At 41.6% G+C, this 7,523-nt stretch overlaps 1 pseudogene across 1 annotated transcript; it reads left to right on the top strand.

Moving 5' to 3' along the window:
* Window positions 1-1,019: 1,019 nt before the first annotated feature.
* On the top strand, window positions 1,020-5,778 carry LOC308248005 (oxysterol-binding protein-related protein 9-like; annotated as a pseudogene). Its single transcript has 4 exons — window positions 1,020-1,197; window positions 1,425-1,616; window positions 1,840-3,250; window positions 5,391-5,778. The product of its transcript is annotated as an oxysterol-binding protein-related protein 9-like (transcript).
* Window positions 5,779-7,523: the final 1,745 nt, after the last annotated feature.

Below are 7,523 nucleotides of genomic sequence, written 5' to 3'. Positions count from 1 at the left end.
TGTGCCAAGCTCTGGACTGGAGGATTTATGTAATCTCATTTCTTCTTCACATTCATCCTCTGAAATAAGCATTTATTATTAATGCAGGATCCTCATATCTAACACCATCCACCTGTATATGGGTAGTTAATTGATTTTTTTAAGTTAAAGCAGGGAGTCATAAAAGATGATACAAACATGCCTTAAGATTTTAATTTTAACTTAATACATATGAGTGTCCTTCCATTCCACAACTATGGTGTTGACCCAAGGCCTTCTTCGGGAGAAAACTGCTTATTGGATCCACCTGGTCTTTATTTTAAAAATTCTGCTTCTATGTATCAAGGTTACCAGTTTCCATTTCTTAGAAGTAGAGTGAGAACTTAAACTCTCTTAAGAAGCATCTGAGTTGGAGACTTTTTCCAGGTTTCTATCATTTTCCCAGGTCTTTACAACCATCTTCTCTATGCCTAATTCAAAAGCTAGTTTTTAACATATCATCCAGTAATTCCACTTCTGGGGATATAGCCAAAGGAAATGAAATTGATATCTTGAAGAGATATCTGCACCTCCATGTTCATTGTAGCATTATTTACCTCAACCAAGACATGGAAACAACCCATGTTCAATGATAGATGGACAGATAAAGAAAATGTAGTGAGTCTGGTGGATGATTCTTTGTCTTTAGATCTATTTTTGTTCATCAATTTGTTGTTCTTTAGCTTCCACATATGAGTGAGATCATGTGATACTTAGCTTTCTCTGACTGGCTTATTTCACTCAGCATAATGCTTTTCCGACCCTCCATGCTGTTGCAAATGGCAGGGAATTCTACACACAATAGGTGACCAAAGAAAGCATGTTTGAGGATGATTGCTGGGGGCAAGGGTGGGTGTGTCCACTTGAAGCAGCAGTGGCTAGCTCAGCCCCTTTTCCAGCCCCACCCTTGCCTGCAGTGGCCTTTTCCAGCCCCGCCCCCGCCTGATGAATGCCTTATAGGCAAGTTACTATGCCCTTTGCTGTCATTGGCAGCTCCCAAGATGACATCCATCATGGATGGGCCGCTGAGCACCTGGACTAACATGATGAAGGGCTGGCAGTACGTTGGTTGGTTCATGCTGAACTACAATGCAGGGCTGCTCCCCTACTACCCGTCCAAGGACAAAACGCTGAGAGGCTCTGGCCAAGGCTGTGTGAGACTCAGAGAAGCTGTGATTGGTATAGACCAGTGGTCGGCAAACTCATTAGTCAACAGAGCCAAATATCAACAGTACAACAATTGAAATTTCTTTTGAGAGCCAAATTTTTTAAACTTAAACTTCTTCTAATGCCACTTCTTCAAAATAGACTCACCCAGGCCGTGGTATTTTGTGAAAGAGCCACACTCAAGGGGCCAAAGAGCCACATGTGGCTCACGAGCTGTGGTTTGCCGACCACTGGTATAGATGATGAGGATGACAGCAATTTCACAATAGCTGTTGAGTAGAAAGCCATCCATTTCCAGGCTCATGATGCTGATGAGCGAGAGAAGTGGATTCATGCCTTAGAAGAAACAGTCTTCGGCACACGCTTCAGCGTCGAGGTCTGGATTCAGGATTTGTTCCTAGTGTCCAAGACTTTGATAAGAAAAACACAAAGTGATGTTTACCTGCAGATCTTGATAGAACAATTAAAACTTTTTTTATATATATATTTTATTGATATTTTACAGAGAGGAAGGGAGAGGGATAGAGAGTTAGAAACATCGATGAGAGAGAAACATCGATCAGCTGCCTCCTGCACACCCCCTACTGGGGATGTGCCCGCAACCAAGGTACATGCCCTTGACCGGAATCGAACCCGGGACCCTTCAGTCCGCAGGCCGATGCTCTATCCACTGAGCCAAACCAGTTTCGGCCAATTAAAACTTTTTAATGACAAACTTCAAAACTGCAAAGATGATGAACAGAGAAAGAAAATGGAAACTCTCCAAGAGACAACAAATAGCATGGTAAAATCCATTAAAAGCTGCATTGTACTGTTGCAGATTGCTAAAGATGGGTGTAATGTGGAGAACCATGCAAATGGAATTATAAGTATTATGAATCCTATAGATGCAACCTAGTCCCTAGGAACCTGTGATCAACACAGTGCCTTCCCAGACTTTATTACCTCCAGACCCTGGTCAGTTGTGTAAGTCAGAGCAGCATCCATCTTCCCTATCAGTTGGACCTGTATTAGCTACCTTGGGACATCATCAGACTCCAACACCAAATAGTACAGGCAGTGGGCACTCACCACCTAGTAGCAGTCTAACTTCTCCAAGCCATGTCAGCTTGTCTCCAAGTATGGTCCCAGAGTTCTCTTATTCTAGCAGTGAAGATGAATTCTATGATGCTGATGAATTTCATCAAAATGGCTCATCCCCAAAGTGCTTAGTAGATTCCTCTGGATCTGCTTCTGTCTTGACCCATAATAGCTCAGGAAATAGTCGAAAGTATCTAGATACCACAGAATCCATTAATTCTTCCATGTCCAATGGAACAAGTGCTGCTGACCTTTTCAATTCCTATGATGATAGAGATGATGAAGGGGAGGCGGGGCCAGTGGGAAAGCACAAGGGAGTTATCATGCATCTCTTGTCACAGGTTAGGCTTGGAATGGATCTTACTAAGGTAGTTCACCCAACATTTATTCTTGAAAGAAGATCTCTTTTAGAAATGTATGCAGACTTTTTTGCACATCTGGACCTGTTTGTGAGCATTAGTGACCAAAAGGATGCCAGAGTCTGAATGGTTTAGGTTGTGAAATGGTACCTCTCAGCCTTTCATGCAGAAAGGAGAGGATCAGTTGCCAAAAAGCCAAACAACCCCATTTTGGGCGAGATCTTTCAGTGTCATTGGACCTTACCAAATGATACCGAAGAGAACACAGAACTAGTTTCAGAAGGATCGGTTCCCGGGGTTTCCAAAAACAGTGTAACATTTGTGGCTGAGCAGGTTTCCCATCATCCACCCATTTCAGCCTTTTATGCTGTTTTAACAAGAAGATACAATTCAATGCTCATATCTGGACCAAATCAAAATTCCTTGGAATGTCATTTGGGGTCCACAGCATAGGGCAGGGCTGTGTCTCTCGCCTAGGACCATGACGACCATTACATTTTCACAGTCCCCAATGGTTATGGAAGGTCTATTCTTACAGTGACCTGGGTAGAACTAGGTGGAGAATGCAATATTAATTGTTCCAAAACCGGCTATAGTGCAAATATTGTCTTCCACATGAAATCTTTGTAAGATTTCTGGGCAAGAAGTACAGAATTGCCGAAACCGGTTTGGCTCAGTGGATAGAGCGTCGGCTTGCGGACTGAAGGGTCCCAGGTTCGATTCCAGTCAAGGGCATGTACCTTGGTTGCGGGCACATACTCAGTAAGGAGTGTACAGGAGGCAGCTGATCGATGTTTCTCTCTCATTGATGTTTCTAACTCTCTATCCCTCTCCCTTCCTCTCTGTGATATATCAATAAAAAATATTTTTAAAAAAAATTTACCCTGGGGACCCACGCTCTTGTGGGGGGAGTCTGGACTCTCGGGCGGAGACTCGGGAGCCGGGGAAGGCGGAAGACTGAAAGCGCGCGCGTGCCAGTGCGCACAAAGGCTGCGGAGGTTGTCACAGGCTTTCCCTAGTGGATGGGAGTCAGAGGCTCCTGACTACACTGAGCCCCAGTTCTGACTGCAGTGAACCCCAGTTCCAGGCGAGCCCCTGGGGACCCATGCTCTTGTGGGGGGAGTCTGGACTCTTGGGCGGAGACTCGGGAGCTGGGAAGGCAGAAGTCTGAAGGCGCGCATGTGCGCGCAAGGGCAAGGCTGACAGGAAGCCAAGACTGACACTCCACCCCATCCAAGCTGAGCACAGAGGCTATTGCAATTTGGCAAGTCTAATCCAATAAGGCTGTCTCCAGCACCGAACTTCTCCCAGCATAGACACAGCTGATCCTTACAGCCAACTGGCCTGGAGGTCAATTCTTCCCAGTGATACCAACAACAATAAAGACTTAATTACAAGAAGGCTGTACACACAGTCCTCAAAGGGGTGCACCAAGAGTGTCCACCTCAGGTTAACTGGGGAGGCAGACCCACTGGGCCAGATTGGAAACCTAGCACACAAATCTACCTTACCAACTCAGGGAAGCAGTGAAAATGCGGCGTCAAAGAATCAGATCACAAACGAAAGAAATGGAGGAAAACAAATGACTGGATATAGAATTCAAAACTACGGTTATAAGGCTTTTTAAGAATATCCTAGAAAAGGCCGATAAATATAACGAGACCCTCGAAGATATGAAAAAGGACCAACTAGAAATTAAACATACACTGACTGAAATAAAAAATATTATACAGAGACCCAAAAACAGACAAGAGGAACACAAAAATCAAGTCAAAGAATTGAAATACTAAGAAGCAAAAAAAACTCAACCGAAAAAGCAAAAAGCAAAAAAAAAAATCCAAAAAGTTGAAGATAATGTAAGAAGTCTCTGGGACAACTTCAAGCGTACCAACATCAGAATTATGGGGGTGCCAGAAGAAAAGAGAGAGCAAGATACTGAAAACCTATTTGAAGAAATAATGACTGAAAACTTCCCCCACCTGGTGAAAGAAATAGACTTACAAGTCCAGGAAGCCCACAGAACCCCAAACAAAAGGAATCCAAAGAGGACCACACCAAGACACATCATAATTAAAATGCCAAGAGCAAAAGACAAAGAGAGAATATTAAAAGCAGCAAGAGAAAAACAGTTAGTTACCTACAAGGGAGCACCCATACGACTGTCAGCTGACTTCTCAACAGAAACTATGCAGGCCAGACGGGAGTGGCAAGAAATTTTCAATGTGATGAATAGCAAGAACCTACAACCAAGATTACTCTACCCAGCAAAGCTATCATTCAGAATTGAAGGGCAGATAAAGAGCTTCACAGATAAGAAAAAGCTAAAGGAGTTCATCACCACCAAACCAGTATTATATGAAATGCTGAAAGGTATTCTTAAAGAAGAGGAAGAAGAAAAAAGTAAAGAGAAAAATTATGAACAACAAATACATATCTATCAACAAGTGAACCTAAAAATCAAGTGAATTAAAAACCTGAGGAACAGAATAATCTGGTGAATATAATAGAATCAGGGGCATAGAAAGGGAGTGGACTGATAATTCTCAGGGGGAAAGGGGTATGGGGGGGTTCATGAAGAGACTGGACAAAAATCATACACCTATGGATGAGGACAGTTGGGGGGAGGTAAGGGCAGAAGGTGGGGTGGGAACTGGGTGGAGGGGAGCTATGGGGGGAAAAAGGAGAAATAATTGTAATAATCTAAATAAAGATTTATTTAAAAAAATAAAAATTAAAAAAAATTTTAAAAAAATTTAAGAAGTACAGAATTACTGCTGAGATTTTTTTTCTTCAAATGACAAGAAGTCCTTTGTTCAATTGAAGGGAAATGGAATGGTGTCATGTATGCAAAATATGCAACAGGGGGAAATGCAGTTTTTATAGATACCAAGAAGTTGCCTATAATAAAGAAGAAAGTGAGAAAGTTGGAAGATCAGAATGAGTATGAATCTCGCTGCCTGTGGAAGGATGTCACTTTCAACTTAAAAATCAGAGATAGTGACGCAGCAACTGAAGCCAAGCATAGTCTTGAAAAAAGACAAAGAGCTGAAGCCCGAGAAAGGAAGGAGAAGGAAAGTCAATAGGAGGTGAAGACGGAGAACGTTGGGTTTACGATGAACCATTACTGAAACATCTTGGTGCTGCCAAGCATTAGGTTGGGAGATGCAAAGTTTACACGTGACAACCAGGGCAGTGGGCATAATTAAGCAGCAGTCTTCCTTTGGGAGAACTTACTCCCTTCTTATTGCAGTGGTTCCTGTCTCAGGGATACTGAATTTCCGATGCAGATGAACCATTAAAGTGAGAAACGCTTCCCCTTTTCCTCTTTTGTGGCAGTTACAATTTTGACTTTAGTCTTGACCAAAACTTCAGGTTTTAAAAACATCATATCTGCTCCTTTTCTAAACCACAGGCTTTGAAAAGCATTTATAAATCCCAGTCTCAAACTCTGTACTCTAGTACTGCTATTGAGATATACATCATGTTTCCTAGTTCATATAATCTTGGGATATATATACATATAGGATATACCTGATGCCAGATTTTTCATAAATATTCTATCTACTATAAATATTGGTTCCTCTGACTTGTATTAGAAAATTAGTGCAATGTATTAAAATCAAGTGTTAGGAAACTTCATGATGTCACCTACAATAACTTTTATTTTGGAATTGTATCTAACTCTAGGTTACAGCTTAATTATACTTGATGCTTCTTAAGGCTTCATAAAGTATTTTTTCCAACCTTAAAAAAAAGAAAATGTGGTGTATAATATGTACAATGGAATATTATTCAGCCATTAAAAAAAAAAGGAAATCCTGCCATTTGTGACAACATGGGTGTACCTAGAGGGTGTTATACTAAGTGAAGTAAATTGAATAAGTGAAGTAAGGGAAAAACAAATACTAAGTGATCTCACTTATATGTAGAACCGTGGTCGGCAAACTGCGGCTCGCGAGCCACATGCGGCTCTTTGGCCCCTTGAGTGTGGCTCTTCCACAAAATACCACAGCCTGGGTGAGTCTATTTTGAAGAAGTGGCATTAGAAGAAGTTTAAGTTTAAAAAATTTGGCTCTCAAAAGAAATTTCAATCATTGTACTGTTGATATTTGGCTCTGTTGACTAATGAGTTTGCCGACCACTGATGTAGAATCTTTAAAAAGTTGACCTCACAGAAGCAAATAGTAGAATGGTGGTTGCCAGGGAGTGGAAGAAATTGGAAGATGTTGGTCAATGTGTATAAATTTCCAGTTTTAACATAAATAAGTCCTGGGGATGCAATGCACAGCATGGGGACTATAGTTAATAATGCCATATTGTCACTTTTTGAAAGAGGACATAAGGAAGTCCAAGAGATGAAAATATGCTCAAAGTCACTAATCATCCGAGAGATGCAAATCAAAACGACAATGAGGTACCATCTCACACCTGTCAGAATGGCTATCATCAACAAATCAACAAACAACAAGTGCTGGCGAGGATGCGGAGAAAAAGGAACCCTCGTGCACTGCTGGTGGGAATGTAGACTGGTGCAGCCACTGTGGAAAACAGTATGGAGTTTCCTCAAAAAATTAAAAATGGAACTCCCATCTGACCCAATAATCCCACTTCTAGGAATATATCCCAAGAAATCAGAAACACTAATCAGAAAGGATATATGCACTCCTGTGTTCATAGCAGCACAATTAACAATAGCTAAGATTTGGAAACAGGCTAAATGCCCATCAGCAGATGATTGGATTAAAAAACTTTGGTACATTTACACAATGGAATACTATGCCGCTATAAAAAAGAAGGGACTCCTACAACAGCATGGAGAGCATTATGGAGAGCATTATGCTAAGCGAAATGAGCCAGTCAGAGACAGATAAATATCACATGATCTCACTCATTTGTGGA

This window comes from Plecotus auritus (assembly GCF_963455305.1).
Source record: "Plecotus auritus genome assembly, chromosome: 5".
Lineage (NCBI taxonomy): Eukaryota > Metazoa > Chordata > Mammalia > Chiroptera > Vespertilionidae > Plecotus > Plecotus auritus.
The sequence above is the reverse complement of the archived record's forward strand: the minus strand, read 5'-3'. Positions and strand labels throughout refer to the sequence as shown.